Consider the following 18,515-nt stretch of genomic DNA (forward strand, 5'->3'; position numbering starts at 1 on the left):
GCTACTAGATGGTTCGATTAGTCTTTCGCCCCTATACCCAAATAGGACGATCGATTTGCACGTCAGAATCGCTACGGTCCTCCACCAGAGTTTCCTCTGGCTTCGACCTTCCCAGGCATAGTTCACCATCTTTCGGGTCCCAACATGGACGCTCTTGCGCGACCGCCCCGGCAAAGCGGGTGCGATCGGCCGGTCGTGCGCCGGCGCCCGCACGGGGCTCCGGGTCCGACCTCGTTCGGCCAAAGGCCGCCTTCACTTTCATTTCGCCTGCGAGTCTCGAACCACTCGACGACTCGCGCTCATGTTAGACTCCTTGGTCCGTGTTTCAAGACGGGTCGGGAGGGTGGCCGACGTGGCCACGGACCCCGAGCGCGTCGACGGCGCGCCACCGAAGCGGCAGCCCGCCGAACACCGGCACTGCGTACAGTGCAGGCGAACGACGAGCCAGCCGAACGGCGACGGCCGCACACAGAGAGCGCGCGGCATCCTTTCCTCGATCCGCCGCCGGGCCGCACCGCCCGCGCGCTGTAACACCCCCGCCGGAGCGGAGGCCACCTTCGCGCGGGGACTTAGACCGACGGCAAACCGGTCGTGACCCGCGCCGGTCGCTAGTGCGCTGAGACGGTGCGCGAGCCGACTCGGCAGCGGCGCCTTAAGCGTCCGCGAACCGAGACGGCGCGCCCCCGCACCCAACTGAAAGCGAGCCGGCGACCTGACGGGCCCTCCCGTTTGCCTCTCAACGGTTTCACGTACTCTTGAACTCTCTCTTCAAAGTGCTTTTCAACTTTCCCTCACGGTACTTGTCCGCTATCGGTCTCGCGACCGTATTTAGTCTTAGGTGGAGTTTACCACCCGCTTTGGGCTGCATTCCCAAACAACCCGACTCCGAGAAGACCCGAAGCGGCCAAGGCAAGCGCCCCTATGGGCCTAACACCCGCCGTGGGACGAGGCCTCGATCAGAAGGACACCGGCGCTCGCCGTCAGCCGCACTGGGACTTCCGTACGTCACAACTCGGCGCGCTCGAAAAGCGCGCAGATTCGACGCTGGACTCTTCCCGGTTCACTCGCCGTTACTCAGGGAATCCCTGTTGGTTTCTTTTCCTCCGCTTAATAATATGCTTAAATTCAGCGGGTGCTCTCGCCTGAACTCAGGTCGTATGTGTCAAGCGGGCCGCTTCTTACACGGCCCGCTGGCATCGCAAGTCGTCGCCGCCGGCGCCGACCGAGCGCGTACCGTCGCCGCCTTGGCCCACGGTCGGTCTTGATCTCGTAACCGGACCGACCGACCTGGACCCGCCCCTCGAACGTAGTTGAACACGTCGAGGGTCCCGGCGGTGTACGGGACACGCGGTCGCGCCGAGAAAGCTCGGCGACCGCTTCAACTTGGGGCGACGCCCGGCCGTCTTCGCAGAGGCCAGGCGACGGCCCTCGGGTGAGGACGAACGCGACCCTGAGGCAGACGCGGTCCCGGGATTGACCCGAGACCGCAATTCGCGTTCAGAAGGTCGACGTTCAATGTGTTCTGCAATTCACATTACTTCTCGCACTTGGCTGCGTCCTTCATCGACTCGCGAGCCGAGTGATCCACCGTTAAGAGTCGTCCTCGACGTTTCGCCCGGCGCCGAAGCGCGCGGACGTCACACTGTGGGATCGACCACAAAACCACCACCGACAACAACTGCACAAAAACACCAACAAACGGCGCCGAGCGACCGCCGGGCTGGGCCGGCGGCACATCGAGCGCGGTGCCCAGAAGCCACCATCGCACTTGGCTGCCTTGCTATGCCAACGTGTTACGCGTGTCGCACGGGGCGGAACCCCGATTGACGGCCGCCCTCTCGGCGGCACCCAAAGACAATTAAGTGCGCGGTCGGCCGGGGCCTACCACCACCTTCGGTAATGATCCTTCCGCAGGTTCACCTACGGAAACCTTGTTACGACTTTTACTTCCTCTAAAAGTTTGATCGTCTTCACGACACGCCGACGCGGCCGTTGCCAGCCGCGACGGGGCCGATCCAAGGATCTCACTAAACCATTCAATCGGTAGTAGCGACGGGCGGTGTGTACAAAGGGCAGGGACGTAATCAACGCAAGTTGATGACTTGCGCTTACTGGGAATTCCTCGTTCAAGGGAAACAATTGCAAGTCCCTATCCCAATCACGAATGAGGTTCAACGGGTTACCCGGACCTTTCGGCCTAGGTTAGACACTCGCTGCTTCACTCAGTGTAGCGCGCGTGCGGCCCCGGACATCTAAGGGCATCACAGACCTGTTATTGCTCAATCTCGTGTGGCTAAACGCCACTAGTCCCTCTAAGAAGTTAGACGCCGACCGAGAAGGTCGCGTAACTATTTAGCATGCCAGAGTCTCGTTCGTTATCGGAATTAACCAGACAAATCACTCCACCAACGGCCATGCACCACCACCCACAGAATCAAGAAAGAGCTCTCAATCTGTCAATCCTACCTGTGTCCGGGCCGGGTGAGTTTCCCCGTGTTCATTCAAATTAAGCCGCAGGCTCCACTCCTGGTGGTGCCCTTCCGTCAATTCCTTTAAGTTTCAGCTTTGCAACCATACTTCCCCCGGAACCCAAAGACTTTGGTTTCCCGGAAGCTGCCGGAAAGGTCGTCATGGTAACGCCTCCCGATCGCTAGTTGGCATCGTTTATAGTCAGAACTAGGACGGTATCTGATCGTCTTCGAACCTCTGACTTTCGCTCTTGATTAAAGAAAACATTCTTGGCGAATGCTTTCGCAGTAGTTCGTCTTCCGCCGATCCAAGAATTTCACCTCTAACGGCAGAGTACGGACGCCCCCGTCTGTCCCTCTTAATCATTACCTCGTGCTCCGAAAACCAACAAAATAGAACCGAGGTCCTATTCCATTATTCCATGCAACACTATGCAGGCGAACAGCCTGCTTTGAACACTCTAATTTTTTCAAAGTAAACTTATCGGCCACCCCCGACACTCAGTCAAGAGCACCGACGGAGAACCGAAGGTGAGGCGAACGCAACCAGTGACACGCCTTGCGACGGACCGGCGGCGCTCGCCCAAAATCCAACTACGAGCTTTTCAACCGCAACAACTTTAGCATACACTGTTGGAGCTGGAATTACCGCGGCTGCTGGCACCAGACTTGCCCTCCAATGGATACTCGTTAAGAGTTTTAGGATGTACTCATTCCAATTACAGGGCCTCGTTAGAGTCCTGTATTGTTATTTTTCGTCACTACCTCCCCTTGTCGGGAATGGGTAATTTGCGCGCCTGCTGCCTTCCTTGGATGTGGTAGCCGTTTCTCAGGCTCCCTCTCCGGAATCGAACCCTGATTCCCCGTTACCCGTTATCACAAAGGTAGGCACGTAGCGTACCTTCGACAGTTGATAGGGCAGACACTTGAATGATACGTCGTCGGTGCAGAGACCGTACGATCCGCGTGGTTATCCAGAGTCATCAAACGTCACAGGACGAACCCGGTCGGTTTTGATCTGATAAAAGCGCGCCTCCCGAAGTCGGCGCTTAATGCATGTATTAGCTCTAGAATTACCACAGTTATCCACTTCGCTTACGAGACCAAATAAACCAAGACTGATTTAATGAGCCATTCGCAGTTTCGCTTTACGAGAACTCGTACTTGCACCTGCATGGCTTAATCTTTGAGACAAGCATATCACTACTGGCAGGATCAACCAGATAGCTGCGACAGCTGCGCTCGGCCCTTGCTGGGCCGCCCGGCGCATGCTCGTCGCATTCGTTTAAGACCGAGGCGATCGCCTGCGGCCGTACTCAGCTTCGACAGTCGCTGGCCGCGACGTCCACGCTCTCGCCGGCAGTGCCAGGCGGAGCGATTTGCGTTTTTTCTTTGCTCGCCCTCTCTCGGGCTCGATCCATTCAATTTCGCACAAACAAGAGCTCTGCCGGCCGCCTGCAGCGGTGCCTAAAACCCGGGCATAACAATGCGACCGTTCTGCTAGGCCGACAAGCGCTCAAGCCAGACGCTCGATCGAACGCCCCCTACATATTAGTCGAGACAACGGCTCGCTCATTAGCATCGCGTTTGTACTTTAACTTTTTTTGGCTCGGCTTTTTTCGACGCCGATGCCGGCGACGCAGCACTCTCTCGCCCGCCAGCCACCGAGAAAAGGGTGCGCTCCGACCGGCCCCGCACCGTACGCCGCTCTTTCTTGGCTCATTCGAGTTTACTGTCTTTCGCTCTGACATGCCTTACCTAGGGTTAGGTTAGTATGCTTGCACGTTTGTACTTTAACTTTTTTCGGCTCGGCTTCTTTCGACGCCAATGCCGGCGACGCAGCACTCTCTCGCCCGCCAGCCACCGAGAAAAGGGTGCGCTCCGACCGGCCCCGCACCGTACGCCGCTCTTTCTTGGCTCATTCGAGTTTACTGTCTTTCGCTCTGACATGCCTTACCTAGGGTTAGGTTAGTATGCTTGCACGTTTGTACTTTAACTTTTTTCGGCTCGGCTTCTTTCGACGCCGATGCCGGCGACGCAGCACTCTCTCGCCCGCCAGCCACCGAGAAAAGGGTGCGCTCCGACCGGCCCCGCACCGTACGCCGCTCTTTCTTGGCTCATTCGAGTTTACTGTCTTTCGCTCTAACATGCCTTACCTAGGGTTAGGTTAGTATGCTTGCACGTTTGTACTTTAACTTTTTTCGGCTCGGCATCTTTCGACGCCGATGCCGGCGACGCAGCACTCTCTCGCCCGCCAGCCACCGAGAAGAGAGTGCGCTCCGACCGGCCCCGCACCGTACGCCGCTCTTTCTTGGCTCATTCGAGTTTACTGTCTTTCGCTCTAACATGCCTTACCTAGGGTTAGGTAAGTATGCTTGCACGTTTGTACTTTAACTTTTTTCGGCTCGGCATCTTTCGACGCCGATGCCGGCGACGCAGCACTCTCTCGCCCGCCAGCCACCGAGAAAAGGGTGCGCTCCGACCGGCCCCGCACCGTACGCCGCTCTTTCTTGGCTCATTCGAGTTTACTGTCTTTCGCTCTAACATGCCTTACCTAGGGTTAGGTTAGTATGCTTGCACGTTTGTACTTTAACTTTTTTCGGCTCGGCTTCTTTCGACGCCGATGCCGGCGACGCAGCACTCTCTCGCCCGCCAGCCACCGAGAAAAGGGTGCGCTCCGACCGGCCCCGCACCGTAAGCCGCTCTTTCTTGGCTCATTCGAGTTTACTGTCTTTTGCTCTAACATGCCTTACCTAGGGTTAGGTTAGTATGCTTGCACGTTTGTACTTTAACTTTTTTCGGCTCGGCTTCTTTCGACGCCGATGCCGGCGACGCAGCACTCTCTCGCCCGCCAGCCACCGAGAAAAGGGTGCGCTCCGACCGGCCCCGCACCGTACGCCGCTCTTTCTTGGCTCATTCGAGTTTACTGTCTTTCGCTCTAACATGCCTTACCTAGGGTTAGGTTAGTATGCTTGCACGTTTGTACTTTAACTTTTTTCGGCTCGGCATCTTTCGACGCCGATGCCGGCGACGCAGCACTCTCTCGCCCGCCAGCCACCGAGAAAAGGGTGCGCTCCGACCGGCCCCGCACCGTACGCCGCTCTTTCTTGGCTCATTCGAGTTTACTGTCTTTCGCTCTAACATGCCTTACCTAGGGTTAGGTTAGTATGCTTGCACGTTTGTACTTTAACTTTTTTCGGCTCGGCTCCTTTCGACGCCGATGCCGGCGACGCAGCACTCTCTCGCCAGCCAGCCACCGAGAAAAGGGTGCGCTCCGACCGGCCCCGCACCGTACGCCGCTCTTTCTTGGCTCATTCGAGTTTACTGTCTTTCGCTCTAACATGCCTTACCTAGGGTTAGGTTAGTATGCTTGCACGTTTGTACTTTAACTTTTTTCGGCTCGGCTTCTTTCGACGCCGATGCCGGCGACGCAGCACTCTCTCGCCCGCCAGCCACCGAGAAAAGGGTGCGCTCCGACCGGCCCCGCACCGTAAGCCGCTCTTTCTTGGCTCATTCGAGTTTACTGTCTTTCGCTCTAACATGCCTTACCTAGGGTTAGGTTAGTATGCAGTAAACTCGAATGAGCCAAGAAAGAGCGGCGTGCGGTGCGGGGCCGGTCGGAGCGCACACTTCTCTCGGTGGCTGGCGGGCGAGAGAGTGCTGCGTCGCCGGCATCGAAAGAAGCCGAGCCGAAAAAAGTTAAAGTACAAACGTGCAAGCATACTAACCTAACCCTAGGTAAGGCATGTTAGAGCGAAAGACAGCAAACTCGAATGAGCCAAGAAAAAGCGGCGTGCGGTGCGGGGCCGGTCGGAGCGCACACTTTTCTCGGTGGCTGGCGGGCGAGAGAGTGCTGCGTCGCCGGCATCGGCGTCGAAAGAAGCCGAGCCGAAAAAAGTTAAAGTACAAACGTGCAAGCATACTAACCTAACCCTAGGTAAGGCATGTTAGAGCGAAAGACAGTAAACTCGAATGAGCCAAGAAAGAGCGGCGTGCGGTGCGGTGCCGATCGGAGCGCACACTTTTCTCGGTGGCTGGCGGGCAAGAGAGTGCTGCGTCGCCGGCATCGGCGTCGAAAGAAGCCGAGCCGAAAAAAGTTAAAGTACAAACGTGCAAGCATACTAACCTAACCCTAGGTAAGGCATGTTAGAGCGAAAGACAGTAAACTCGAATGAGCCAAGAAAGAGCGGCGTGCGGTGCGGGGCCGGTCGGAGCGCACACTTTTCTCGGTGGCTGGCGGGCGAGAGAGTGCTGCGTCGCCGGCATCGGCGTCGAAAGAAGCCGAGCCGAAAAAAGTTGAAGGACTGCACGTGCAAGCATACTAACCTAACCCTAGGTAAGGCATGTTAGAGCGAAAGACAGTGAACTCAAATGAGCCAAGAAAGAGCGGCGTGCGGTGCGGGGCCGGTCGGAGCGCACACTTCTCTCGGTGGCTGGCGGGCGAGAGAGTGCTGCGTCGCCGGCATCGGCGTCGAAAGAAGCCGAGCCGAAAAAAGTTAAAGTACAAACGTGCAAGCATACTAACCTAACCCTAGGTAAGGCATGTTAGAGCGAAAGACAGTAAACTCGAATGAGCCAAGAAAGAGCGGCGTGCGGTGCGGGGCCGGTCGGAGCGTACACTTTTCTCGGTGGCTGGCGGGCAAGAGAGTGCTGCGTCGCCGGCATCGGCGTCGAAAGAAGCCGAGCCGAAAAAAGTGAAAGTACAAAGGTGCAAGCATACTAACCTAACCCTAGGTAAGGCATGTTAGAGCGTAAGACAGTAAACTCGAATGAGCCAAGAAAGAGCGGTGTGCGGTGCGGGGCCGGTCGGAGCGCACACTTTTCTCGGTGGCTGGCGGGCGAGAGAGTGGTGCGTCGCAGTCATCGGCGTCGAAAGAAGCCGAGCCGAAAAAAGTTGAAGGACTGCACGTGCAAGCATACTAACCTAACCCTACGTAAGGCTTGTAAGAGCGAAAGACAGTAAAAAACTCGAATGAGCCAAGAAAGAGCGGCGTGCGGAATGAGATGGGATGGAGCGCTCAATCCCTCGGTGGCGGGCGGGCGAGAGAGTGCTGCGTCGCCGGCATCGGCGTCGAAAAAAGCCGAGCCGAAAAATGTTAAAGCACAAACACGTGAAAACATACTAACCTAACCTAAAGTACAAAGGTGCAAGCATACTAACCTAACCCTAGGTAAGGCATGTTAGAGCGAAAGACAGTAAACTCGAATGAGCCAAGAAAGAGCGGTGTGCGGTGCGGGGCCGGTCGGAGCGCACACTTTTCTCGGTGGCTGGGGGGCGAGAGAGTGGTGCGTCGCAGTCATCGGCGTCGAAAGAAGCCGAGCCGAAAAAAGTTGAAGGACTGCACGTGCAAGCATACTAACCTAACCCTACGTAAGGCTTGTAAGAGCGAAAGACAGTAAAAAACTCGAATGAGCCAAGAAAGAGCGGCGTGCGGAATGAGATGGGATGGAGCGCTCAATCCCTCGGTGGCGGGCGGGCGAGAGAGTGCTGCGTCGCCGGCATCGGCGTCGAAAAAAGCCGAGCCGAAAAATGTTAAAGCACAAACACGTGAAAACATACTAACCTAACCCTAGGTAAGGCTTGTAAGAGCGAAAGACAGTAAAAAACTCGAATGAGCCAAGAAAGAGCGGCGTGCGGGATGGTATGGGATGGAGCGCTCAATCCCTCGGTGGCGGGCGGGCGAGAGAGTGCTGCGTCGCCGGCATCGGCGTCGAAAAAAGCCGAGCCGAAAAAGTTAAAGTACAAACACGTGAAAGCATACTAACCTAACCCTAGGTAAGGCTTGTAAGAGCAAAAGACAGTAAAAAACTCGAATGAGCCAAGAAAGAGCGGCGTGCGGGATGGGGTGGGATGGAGCGCTCAATCCCTCGGTGGCGGGCGGGCGAGAGAGTGCTGCGTCGCCGGCATCGGCGTCGAAAAAAGCCGAGCCGAAAAAAGTTAAAGTACAAACACGTGAGAGCATACTAACCTAACCCTAGGTAAGGCTTGTAAGAGCGAAAGACTGTAAAAAACTCGAATGAGCCAAGAAAGAGCGGCGCGCGGAATGGGATGGGATGGAGCGCTCAATCCCTCGGTGGCGGGCGGGCGAGAGAGTGCTGCGTCGCCGGCATCGGCGTCGAAAAAAGCCGAGCCGAAAAAAGTTAAAGTACAAACACGTGAGAGCATACTAACCTAACCCTAGGTAAGGCTTGTAAGAGCGAAAGACAGTAAAAAACTCGAATGAGCCAAGAAAGAGCGGCGTGCGGGATGGGATGGGATGGAGCGCTCAATCCCTCGGTGGCGGGCGGGCGAGAGAGTGCTGCGTCGCCGGCATCGGCGTCGAAAAAAGCCGAGCCGAAAAAGTTAAAGTACAAACACGTGAAAGCATACTAACCTAACCCTAGGTAAGGCTTGTAAGAGCAAAAGACCGTAAAAAACTCGAATGAGCCAAGAAAGAGCGGCGTGCGGGATGGGGTGGGATGGAGCGCTCAATCCCTCGGTGGCGGGCGGGCGAGAGAGTGCTGCGTCGCCGGCATCGGCGTCGAAAAAAGCCGAGCCGAAAAAAGTTAAAGTACAAACACGTGAGAGCATACTAACCTAACCCTAGGTAAGGCTTGTAAGAGCGAAAGACTGTAAAAAACTCGAATGAGCCAAGAAAGAGCGGCGTGCGGGATGGGATGGGATGGAGCGCTCAATCCCTCGGTGGCGGGCGGGCGAGAGAGTGCTGCGTCGCCGGCATCGGCGTCGAAAAAAGCCGAGCCGAAAAAAGTTAAAGTACAAACACGTATAGCATACTAACCTAACCCTAGGTAAGGCTTGTAAGAGCGAAAGACAGTAAAAAACTCGAATGAACCAAGAAAGAGCGGCGTGCGGGATGGGGTGGGATGGAGCGCTCAATCCCTCGGTGGCGGGCGGGCGAGAGATTGCTGCGTCGCCGGCATCGGCGTCGAAAAAAGCCGAGCCGAAAAAAGTTAAAGTACAAACACGTGAGAGCATACTAACCTAACCCTAGGTAAGGCTTGTAAGAGCGAAAGACTGTAAAAAACTCGAATGAGCCAAGAAAGAGCGGCGTGCGGTGCGGGGCCGGTCGGAGCGCACACTTTTCTCGGTGGCTGGCGGGCGAGAGAGTGCTGCGTCGCCGGCATCGGCGTCGAAAGAAGCCGAGCCGAAAAAAGTTGAAGGACTGCACGTGCAAGCATACTAACCTAACCCTAGGTAAGGCATGTTAGAGCGAAAGACAGTGAACTCAAATGAGCCAAGAAAGAGCGGCGTGCGGTGCGGGGCCGGTCGGAGCGCACACTTCTCTCGGTGGCTGGCGGGCGAGAGATTGCTGCGTCGCCGGCATCGGCGTCGAAAGAAGCCGAGCCGAAAAAAGTTAAAGTACAAACGTGCAAGCATACTAACCTAACCCTAGGTAAGGCATGTTAGAGCGAAAGACAGTAAACTCGAATGAGCCAAGAAAGAGCGGCGTGCGGTGCGGGGCCGGTCGGAGCGTACACTTTTCTCGGTGGCTGGCGGGCAAGAGAGTGCTGCGTTGCCGGCATCGGCGTCGAAAGAAGCCGAGCCGAAAAAAGTGAAAGTACAAAGGTGCAAGCATACTAACCTAACCCTAGGTAAGGCATGTTAGAGCGAAAGACAGTAAACTCGAATGAGCCAAGAAAGAGCGGTGTGCGGTGCGGGGCCGGTCGGAGCGCACACTTTTCTCGGTGGCTGGCGGGCGAGAGAGTGGTGCGTCGCAGTCATCGGCGTCGAAAGAAGCCGAGCCGAAAAAAGTTGAAGGACTGCACGTGCAAGCATACTAACCTAACCCTACGTAAGGCTTGTAAGAGCGAAAGACAGTAAAAAACTCGAATGAGCCAAGAAAGAGCGGCGTGCGGAATGAGATGGGATGGAGCGCTCAATCCCTCGGTGGCGGGCGGGCGAGAGAGTGCTGCGTCGCCGGCATCGGCGTCGAAAAAAGCCGAGCCGAAAAATGTTAAAGCACAAACACGTGAAAACATACTAACCTAACCTAAAGTACAAAGGTGCAAGCATACTAACCTAACCCTAGGTAAGGCATGTTAGAGCGAAAGACAGTAAACTCGAATGAGCCAAGAAAGAGCGGTGTGCGGTGCGGGGCCGGTCGGAGCGCACACTTTTCTCGGTGGCTGGCGGGCGAGAGAGTGGTGCGTCGCAGTCATCGGCGTCGAAAGAAGCCGAGCCGAAAAAAGTTGAAGGACTGCACGTGCAAGCATACTAACCTAACCCTACGTAAGGCTTGTAAGAGCGAAAGACAGTAAAAAACTCGAATGAGCCAAGAAAGAGCGGCGTGCGGAATGAGATGGGATGGAGCGCTCAATCCCTCGGTGGCGGGCGGGCGAGAGAGTGCTGCGTCGCCGGCATCGGCGTCGAAAAAAGCCGAGCCGAAAAATGTTAAAGCACAAACACGTGAAAACATACTAACCTAACCCTAGGTAAGGCTTGTAAGAGCGAAAGACAGTAAAAAACTCGAATGAGCCAAGAAAGAGCGGCGTGCGGGATGGGATGGGATGGAGCGCTCAATCCCTCGGTGGCGGGCGGGCGAGAGAGTGCTGCGTCGCCGGCATCGGCGTCGAAAAAAGCCGAGCCGAAAAAGTTAAAGTACAAACACGTGAAAGCATACTAACCTAACCCTAGGTAAGGCTTGTAAGAGCAAAAGACAGTAAAAAACTCGAATGAGCCAAGAAAGAGCGGCGTGCGGGATGGGGTGGGATGGAGCGCTCAATCCCTCGGTGGCGGGCGGGCGAGAGAGTGCTGCGTCGCCGGCATCGGCGTCGAAAAAAGCCGAGCCGAAAAAAGTTAAAGTACAAACACGTGAGAGCATACTAACCTAACCCTAGGTAAGGCTTGTAAGAGCGAAAGACTGTAAAAAACTCGAATGAGCCAAGAAAGAGCGGCGCGCGGAATGGGATGGGATGGAGCGCTCAATCCCTCGGTGGCGGGCGGGCGAGAGAGTGCTGCGTCGCCGGCATCGGCGTCGAAAAAAGCCGAGCCGAAAAAAGTTAAAGTACAAACACGTGAGAGCATACTAACCTAACCCTAGGTAAGGCTTGAAAGAGCGAAAGACAGTAAAAAACTCGAATGAGCCAAGAAAGAGCGGCGTGCGGGATGGGATGGGATGGAGCGCTCAATCCCTCGGTGGCGGGCGGGCGAGAGAGTGCTGCGTCGCCGGCATCGGCGTCGAAAAAAGCCGAGCCGAAAAAGTTAAAGTACAAACACGTGAAAGCATACTAACCTAACCCTAGGTAAGGCTTGTAAGAGCAAAAGACAGTAAAAAACTCGAATGAGCCAAGAAAGAGCGGCGTGCGGGATGGGGTGGGATGGAGCGCTCAATCCCTCGGTGGCGGGCGGGCGAGAGAGTGCTGCGTCGCCGGCATCGGCGTCGAAAAAAGCCGAGCCGAAAAAAGTTAAAGTACAAACACGTGAGAGCATACTAACCTAACCCTAGGTAAGGCTTGTAAGAGCGAAAGACAGTAAAAAACTCGAATGAACCAAGAAAGAGCGGCGTGCGGGATGGGGTGGGATGGAGCGCTCAATCCCTCGGTGGCGGGCGGGCGAGAGATTGCTGCGTCGCCGGCATCGGCGTCGAAAAAAGCCGAGCCGAAAAAAGTTAAAGTACAAACACGTGAGAGCATACTAACCTAACCCTAGGTAAGGCTTGTAAGAGCGAAAGACTGTAAAAAACTCGAATGAGCCAAGAAAGAGCGGCGTGCGGTGCGGGGCCGGTCGGAGCGCACACTTTTCTCGGTGGCTGGCGGGCGAGAGAGTGCTGCGTCGCCGGCATCGGCGTCGAAAGAAGCCGAGCCGAAAAAAGTTGAAGGACTGCACGTGCAAGCATACTAACCTAACCCTAGGTAAGGCATGTTAGAGCGAAAGACAGTGAACTCAAATGAGCCAAGAAAGAGCGGCGTGCGGTGCGGGGCCGGTCGGAGCGCACACTTCTCTCGGTGGCTGGCGGGCGAGAGATTGCTGCGTCGCCGGCATCGGCGTCGAAAGAAGCCGAGCCGAAAAAAGTTAAAGTACAAACGTGCAAGCATACTAACCTAACCCTAGGTAAGGCATGTTAGAGCGAAAGACAGTAAACTCGAATGAGCCAAGAAAGAGCGGCGTGCGGTGCGGGGCCGGTCGGAGCGTACACTTTTCTCGGTGGCTGGCGGGCAAGAGAGTGCTGCGTCGCCGGCATCGGCGTCGAAAGAAGCCGAGCCGAAAAAAGTGAAAGTACAAAGGTGCAAGCATACTAACCTAACCCTAGGTAAGGCATGTTAGAGCGAAAGACAGTGAACTCAAATGAGCCAAGAAAGAGCGGCGTGCGGTGCGGGGCCGGTCGGAGCGCACACTTCTCTCGGTGGCTGGCGGGCGAGAGATTGCTGCGTCGCCGGCATCGGCGTCGAAAGAAGCCGAGCCGAAAAAAGTTAAAGTACAAACGTGCAAGCATACTAACCTAACCCTAGGTAAGGCATGTTAGAGCGAAAGACAGTAAACTCGAATGAGCCAAGAAAGAGCGGCGTGCGGTGCGGGGCCGGTCGGAGCGTACACTTTTCTCGGTGGCTGGCGGGCAAGAGAGTGCTGCGTCGCCGGCATCGGCGTCGAAAGAAGCCGAGCCGAAAAAAGTGAAAGTACAAAGGTGCAAGCATACTAACCTAACCCTAGGTAAGGCATGTTAGAGCGAAAGACAGTAAACTCGAATGAGCCAAGAAAGAGCGGTGTGCGGTGCGGGGCCGGTCGGAGCGCACACTTTTCTCGGTGGCTGGCGGGCGAGAGAGTGGTGCGTCGCAGTCATCGGCGTCGAAAGAAGCCGAGCCGAAAAAAGTTGAAGGACTGCACGTGCAAGCATACTAACCTAACCCTACGTAAGGCTTGTAAGAGCGAAAGACAGTAAAAAACTCGAATGAGCCAAGAAAGAGCGGCGTGCGGAATGAGATGGGATGGAGCGCTCAATCCCTCGGTGGCGGGCGGGCGAGAGAGTGCTGCGTCGCCGGCATCGGCGTCGAAAAAAGCCGAGCCGAAAAATGTTAAAGCACAAACACGTGAAAACATACTAACCTAACCTAAAGTACAAAGGTGCAAGCATACTAACCTAACCCTAGGTAAGGCATGTTAGAGCGAAAGACAGTAAACTCGAATGAGCCAAGAAAGAGCGGTGTGCGGTGCGGGGCCGGTCGGAGCGCACACTTTTCTCGGTGGCTGGCGGGCGAGAGAGTGGTGCGTCGCAGTCATCGGCGTCGAAAGAAGCCGAGCCGAAAAAAGTTGAAGGACTGCACGTGCAAGCATACTAACCTAACCCTACGTAAGGCTTGTAAGAGCGAAAGACAGTAAAAAACTCGAATGAGCCAAGAAAGAGCGGCGTGCGGAATGAGATGGGATGGAGCGCTCAATCCCTCGGTGGCGGGCGGGCGAGAGAGTGCTGCGTCGCCGGCATCGGCGTCGAAAAAAGCCGAGCCGAAAAATGTTAAAGCACAAACACGTGAAAACATACTAACCTAACCCTAGGTAAGGCTTGTAAGAGCGAAAGACAGTAAAAAACTCGAATGAGCCAAGAAAGAGCGGCGTGCGGGATGGGATGGGATGGAGCGCTCAATCCCTCGGTGGCGGGCGGGCGAGAGAGTGCTGCGTCGCCGGCATCGGCGTCGAAAAAAGCCGAGCCGAAAAAGTTAAAGTACAAACACGTGAAAGCATACTAACCTAACCCTAGGTAAGGCTTGTAAGAGCAAAAGACAGTAAAAAACTCGAATGAGCCAAGAAAGAGCGGCGTGCGGGATGGGGTGGGATGGAGCGCTCAATCCCTCGGTGGCGGGCGGGCGAGAGAGTGCTGCGTCGCCGGCATCGGCGTCGAAAAAAGCCGAGCCGAAAAAAGTTAAAGTACAAACACGTGAGAGCATACTAACCTAACCCTAGGTAAGGCTTGTAAGAGCGAAAGACTGTAAAAAACTCGAATGAGCCAAGAAAGAGCGGCGCGCGGAATGGGATGGGATGGAGCGCTCAATCCCTCGGTGGCGGGCGGGCGAGAGAGTGCTGCGTCGCCGGCATCGGCGTCGAAAAAAGCCGAGCCGAAAAAAGTTAAAGTACAAACACGTGAGAGCATACTAACCTAACCCTAGGTAAGGCTTGTAAGAGCGAAAGACAGTAAAAAACTCGAATGAGCCAAGAAAGAGCGGCGTGCGGGATGGGATGGGATGGAGCGCTCAATCCCTCGGTGGCGGGCGGGCGAGAGAGTGCTGCGTCGCCGGCATCGGCGTCGAAAAAAGCCGAGCCGAAAAAGTTAAAGTACAAACACGTGAAAGCATACTAACCTAACCCTAGGTAAGGCTTGTAAGAGCAAAAGACAGTAAAAAACTCGAATGAGCCAAGAAAGAGCGGCGTGCGGGATGGGGTGGGATGGAGCGCTCAATCCCTCGGTGGCGGGCGGGCGAGAGAGTGCTGCGTCGCCGGCATCGGCGTCGAAAAAAGCCGAGCCGAAAAAAGTTAAAGTACAAACACGTGAGAGCATACTAACCTAACCCTAGGTAAGGCTTGTAAGAGCGAAAGACTGTAAAAAACTCGAATGAGCCAAGAAAGAGCGGCGTGCGGGATGGGATGGGATGGAGCGCTCAATCCCTCGGTGGCGGGCGGGCGAGAGAGTGCTGCGTCGCCGGCATCGGCGTCGAAAAAAGCCGAGCCGAAAAAAGTTAAAGTACAAACACGTATAGCATACTAACCTAACCCTAGGTAAGGCTTGTAAGAGCGAAAGACAGTAAAAAACTCGAATGAACCAAGAAAGAGCGGCGTGCGGGATGGGGTGGGATGGAGCGCTCAATCCCTCGGTGGCGGGCGGGCGAGAGATTGCTGCGTCGCCGGCATCGGCGTCGAAAAAAGCCGAGCCGAAAAAAGTTAAAGTACAAACACGTGAGAGCATACTAACCTAACCCTAGGTAAGGCTTGTAAGAGCGAAAGACTGTAAAAAACTCGAATGAGCCAAGAAAGAGCGGCGTGCGGGATGGGATGGGATGGAGCGCTCAATCCCTCGGTGGCGGGCGGGCGAGAGAGTGCTGCGTCGCCGGCATCGGCGTCGAAAAAAGCCGAGCCGAAAAATGTTAAAGCACAAACACGTGAAAACATACTAACCTAACCTAAAGTACAAAGGTGCAAGCATACTAACCTAACCCTAGGTAAGGCATGTTAGAGCGAAAGACAGTGAACTCAAATGAGCCAAGAAAGAGCGGCGTGCGGTGCGGGGCCGGTCGGAGCGCACACTTCTCTCGGTGGCTGGCGGGCGAGAGATTGCTGCGTCGCCGGCATCGGCGTCGAAAGAAGCCGAGCCGAAAAACGTTAAAGTACAAACGTGCAAGCATACTAACCTAACCCTAGGTAAGGCATGTTAGAGCGAAAGACAGTAAACTCGAATGAGCCAAGAAAGAGCGGCGTGCGGTGCGGGGCCGGTCGGAGCGTACACTTTTCTCGGTGGCTGGCGGGCAAGAGAGTGCTGCGTCGCCGGCATCGGCGTCGAAAAAAGCCGAGCCGAAAAAGTTAAAGTACAAACACGTGAAAGCATACTAACCTAACCCTAGGTAAGGCTTGTAAGAGCAAAAGACAGTAAAAAACTCGAATGAGCCAAGAAAGAGCGGCGTGCGGGATGGGGTGGGATGGAGCGCTCAATCCCTCGGTGGCGGGCGGGCGAGAGAGTGCTGCGTCGCCGGCATCGGCGTCGAAAAAAGCCGAGCCGAAAAAAGTTAAAGTACAAACACGTGAGAGCATACTAACCTAACCCTAGGTAAGGCTTGTAAGAGCGAAAGACTGTAAAAAACTCGAATGAGCCAAGAAAGAGCGGCGTGCGGGATGGGATGGGATGGAGCGCTCAATCCCTCGGTGGCGGGCGGGCGAGAGAGTGCTGCGTCGCCGGCATCGGCGTCGAAAAAAGCCGAGCCGAAAAAAGTTAAAGTACAAACACGTATAGCATACTAACCTAACCCTAGGTAAGGCTTGTAAGAGCGAAAGACAGTAAAAAACTCGAATGAACCAAGAAAGAGCGGCGTGCGGGATGGGGTGGGATGGAGCGCTCAATCCCTCGGTGGCGGGCGGGCGAGAGATTGCTGCGTCGCCGGCATCGGCGTCGAAAAAAGCCGAGCCGAAAAAAGTTAAAGTACAAACACGTGAGAGCATACTAACCTAACCCTAGGTAAGGCTTGTAAGAGCGAAAGACTGTAAAAAACTCGAATGAGCCAAGAAAGAGCGGCGTGCGGGATGGGATGGGATGGAGCGCTCAATCCCTCGGTGGCGGGCGGGCGAGAGAGTGCTGCGTCGCCGGCATCGGCGTCGAAAAAAGCCGAGCCGAAAAATGTTAAAGCACAAACACGTGAAAACATACTAACCTAACCTAAAGTACAAAGGTGCAAGCATACTAACCTAACCCTAGGTAAGGCATGTTAGAGCGAAAGACAGTGAACTCAAATGAGCCAAGAAAGAGCGGCGTGCGGTGCGGGGCCGGTCGGAGCGCACACTTCTCTCGGTGGCTGGCGGGCGAGAGATTGCTGCGTCGCCGGCATCGGCGTCGAAAGAAGCCGAGCCGAAAAACGTTAAAGTACAAACGTGCAAGCATACTAACCTAACCCTAGGTAAGGCATGTTAGAGCGAAAGACAGTAAACTCGAATGAGCCAAGAAAGAGCGGCGTGCGGTGCGGGGCCGGTCGGAGCGTACACTTTTCTCGGTGGCTGGCGGGCAAGAGAGTGCTGCGTCGCCGGCATCGGCGTCGAAAGAAGCCGAGCCGAAAAAAGTGAAAGTACAAAGGTGCAAGCATACTTACCTAACCCTAGGTAAGGCATGTTAGAGCGAAAGACAGTGAACTCAAATGAGCCAAGAAAGAGCGGCGTGCGGTGCGGGGCCGGTCGGAGCGCACACTTCTCTCGGTGGCTGGCGGGCGAGAGATTGCTGCGTCGCCGGCATCGGCGTCGAAAGAAGCCGAGCCGAAAAAAGTTAAAGTACAAACGTGCAAGCATACTAACCTAACCCTAGGTAAGGCATGTTAGAGCGAAAGACAGTAAACTCGAATGAGCCAAGAAAGAGCGGCGTGCGGTGCGGGGCCGGTCGGAGCGTACACTTTTCTCGGTGGCTGGCGGGCAAGAGAGTGCTGCGTCGCCGGCATCGGCGTCGAAAGAAGCCGAGCCGAAAAAAGAGAAAGTACAAAGGTGCAAGCATACTAACCTAACCCTAGGTAAGGCATGTTAGAGCGAAAGACAGTAAACTCGAATGAGCCAAGAAAGAGCGGTGTGCGGTGCGGGGCCGGTCGGAGCGCACACTTTTCTCGGTGGCTGGCGGGCGAGAGAGTGGTGCGTCGCAGTCATCGGCGTCGAAAGAAGCCGAGCCGAAAAAAGTTGAAGGACTGCACGTGCAAGCATACTAACCTAACCCTACGTAAGGCTTGTAAGAGCGAAAGACAGTAAAAAACTCGAATGAGCCAAGAAAGAGCGGCGTGCGGAATGAGATGGGATGGAGCGCTCAATCCCTCGGTGGCGGGCGGGCGAGAGAGTGCTGCGTCGCCGGCATCGGCGTCGAAAAAAGCCGAGCCGAAAAATGTTAAAGCACAAACACGTGAAAACATACTAACCTAACCTAAAGTACAAAGGTGCAAGCATACTAACCTAACCCTAGGTAAGGCATGTTAGAGCGAAAGACAGTAAACTCGAATGAGCCAAGAAAGAGCGGTGTGCGGTGCGGGGCCGGTCGGAGCGCACACTTTTCTCGGTGGCTGGCGGGCGAGAGAGTGGTGCGTCGCAGTCATCGGCGTCGAAAGAAGCCGAGCCGAAAAAAGTTGAAGGACTGCACGTGCAAGCATACTAACCTAACCCTACGTAAGGCTTGTAAGAGCGAAAGACAGTAAAAAACTCGAATGAGCCAAGAAAGAGCGGCGTGCGGAATGAGATGGGATGGAGCGCTCAATCCCTCGGTGGCGGGCGGGCGAGAGAGTGCTGCGTCGCCGGCATCGGCGTCGAAAAAAGCCGAGCCGAAAAATGTTAAAGCACAAACACGTGAAAACATACTAACCTAACCCTAGGTAAGGCTTGTAAGAGCGAAAGAC

The 18,515-nt window shown here is 55.5% G+C and overlaps 2 non-coding genes and 1 pseudogene across 2 annotated transcripts; all 3 read right to left on the reverse strand.

The window, feature by feature from the left end:
• Positions 1-1,156, reverse strand: part of LOC144413513 (large subunit ribosomal RNA) — a 3,695-nt pseudogene extending 2,539 nt beyond the window's left edge.
• A 289-nt stretch (positions 1,157-1,445) lies between these two features.
• On the reverse strand, positions 1,446-1,599 carry LOC144413218 (5.8S ribosomal RNA). Its single transcript, XR_013469255.1, has one exon. It is a non-coding gene; the product is annotated as a 5.8S ribosomal RNA (ribosomal RNA).
• A 298-nt stretch (positions 1,600-1,897) lies between these two features.
• Positions 1,898-3,694, reverse strand: LOC144413398 (small subunit ribosomal RNA). Its single transcript, XR_013469432.1, has one exon. It is a non-coding gene; the product is annotated as a small subunit ribosomal RNA (ribosomal RNA).
• Between the last annotated feature and the right edge of the window lie 14,821 nt (positions 3,695-18,515).

This window comes from Styela clava, chromosome 15 (genome assembly GCF_964204865.1).
Source record: "Styela clava chromosome 15, kaStyClav1.hap1.2, whole genome shotgun sequence".
NCBI classification, from domain to species: Eukaryota; Metazoa; Chordata; class Ascidiacea; order Stolidobranchia; family Styelidae; genus Styela; species Styela clava.